Source organism: Penaeus monodon, chromosome 14 (assembly GCF_015228065.2).
Source record: "Penaeus monodon isolate SGIC_2016 chromosome 14, NSTDA_Pmon_1, whole genome shotgun sequence".
NCBI classification, from domain to species: domain Eukaryota; kingdom Metazoa; phylum Arthropoda; class Malacostraca; order Decapoda; family Penaeidae; genus Penaeus; species Penaeus monodon.
The window spans coordinates 11,214,423-11,216,922 of NC_051399.1; positions in this window are offsets into that span (position 1 = coordinate 11,214,423).

The following is a 2,500-nucleotide window of genomic DNA, read 5'->3' on the forward strand; positions in this document are numbered from 1 at the left end:
CAGAAACCTCGTTTAAGCAAAAACATATGAATACGTTTTCTATTCATATATTCCATATAGAGTCACTTAAATGAACCTAAAATATAAAAAAAAAGTTGGGCTTGACTTAGCGTTTCAAATCATATGTGTGAGATCTTATAGAATCCAACAACACTTTATCGCTTTTTTATAAGACTCGAATCGATTAAAAAAAAACACCAAAGCAATCATGTGATTATAGATAAGGGTGTTGACAGATAAAACATTAAAACGGTTTTATCTACTGAAATAAGACGAGTTTAACCCGTAGGGACAAATGTCCTGTGAAAGTTAGCATGAAGCTGTTGGGCATTGTGGAAAATCTGTTTGATCTCAATCCTATCGTTTATATTGTTTTAATTCAGTGATAATGTCCGAGTTTATTGACCCTCTGCATCTGGCTCTCACCTACGAGTTTGTGAATGACATTAAACTTCGGAAAACAGTATACATATATAAAAAAATTCAAACTTTGTAATCTGTCGCATAATTCGTTAAACCTTTTGAATACACTAACAGTAACGAAAGATTCTGTATAAATTAGATTTCGTGGTATTTAACGTATTTTCAGAATCATTTTATGCCAGGATATGAAACATATTAGTATTTTAATATATTTAACTGTTGATGGTTATAAAAGTCAAGGTCACAGTATAGCGTAAGGTTAGCAGCTGCGAATACACGTGGAAACGAATAATCGATGATAAACAGAATAGAATTAAATCGTAAAAAGGGTACGGCAGACGTTCGCTCTAAAGAAAGATTAAGAAAAATACATAATTATTCGTGCAATAGTCACGCATGTTGAGTTACATGACTCGCATGACGGCAAGCATTAGAATTTTTTTCTTGCTTTAACCAATATCCTCTTTTGTCAGTTCTTGTTTACATATTCTTCTTCAACATATGGACTTCTTTCTTTCTCTCTGGCGTCTCTTTTTCTATTGTTTTATTTTCCTTTGTTTTCCCCTCTCTTTCTGTTTATCTATCTGTTTTTCGTTCCTTATTACTTTCCACTATCTCTCTCTCTCTCTCTCTCTCTCTCTCTCTCTCTCTCTCTCTCTCTCTCTCTCTCTCTCTCTCTCTCTCTCTCTCTCTCTCTCTTTATCTCTCTCCCTCTCCCTCTCTTCCTCTCTTCCTCTCCTTCCCTCCTTCCCTCCCTCCCTCCCTGTCTCTTCATAATTCCCGTATACTACTTTTTCCCCTTTCATAATCCTTTCATAAATAAAAGAATTTTATCCTTTTGTATTTTATGATAATTGTTTTTCTTTGATTTGTCCACCGAGGTAAATAAAACGAGATCATTATCATACTGGAATATAAAACAGTGACGTCACAACCATATCGTCCATGGCATTTTCCATTAATGATTAATGACGAAACACGTTAAGTAATCCAAATTTTGCAGTTCGTGAAACGTTGGTTTTGGAAAATGACACGCACAATATGGGACTCTGGATATGACGCGGGACTCAGGGTCATTTTGCCTTCTCGTGCATGATACAGCGATGCGTTAGTCTAAGTCTGTCGAATTTCTTTTCGTCTTGCGAAGTTTCGTCTGTTTCGTGTTTCGCTTTTAATTGTTTTTCATTAAGTTTGGTGTTCACTGTCTTTACTTTTTGTTTGTTTTGTCTGTCTGTTCGTCTGTCTGTCTGTCTCTCTCTCTCAAACTTTCTTTCTTTCTCTCTCTCTCTCTCTCTCTCTCTTTATTTATGTTTGTCTATCTGTCTGTCTCTCTCTTTTCTGCACTTCTTCCCCCCCTCTCCTTTTTATATCTCTCTTTCCTCTGCTTCTCTCTCTCTCTCTCTCTCTCTCTCTCTCTCTCTCTCTCTCTCTCTCTCTCTCTCTCTCTCTCTCTCTCTTTCTCTCCTCTCTCTCTCTCTCTCTCTCTCTCTCTCTCTCTCTTCTTCTCTCTCTCTCTCTCTCTCTCTCTCTCTCCTCTCTCTCTCTCTCTCTCTCTCTCTCTCTCTCTCTCTCTCTCTCTCTCTCTCTCTCTCTCTCCTCTCTCTCTCTCCTTCCTCTCTCTCTCTCTCTCTCTCTCTCTCTCTCTCTCTCTCTCTCTTTGCTACAGCAAAAAGTTAAGACCCGAAAACTAGCAAACAATGTTTCTTTTTCCCACAAACTCGTAGGCTACCTGAGTCATTCGACATTATCCGATGAGTAGCCCTTATAGAATATAGGAATTTCCTCTCCCCCACCTCGCCTAGAGTCCCAGAGAGACCAATTTCGACTGGCCCATTAGCACTTTCGGCCATATTTTCCGTCCTCGACCACTTGGGCCAAGGTCGTGAATGACGCTGTATTGGGACGGTTAGTGTTTGGCTTTCCCGCCAAACGTTTGCCTTTTCCCCGGGAATTTTCTGTAGGTTTATGGTTCGGGTCGTTTGTTTGTTTGTGTGTGTGTGTGTGTGTTATGTGTGTGTGTGTTTGTGCATAATCACTTGTTTGTGATTATGTCTATATATAATCGTGAGCCAATATG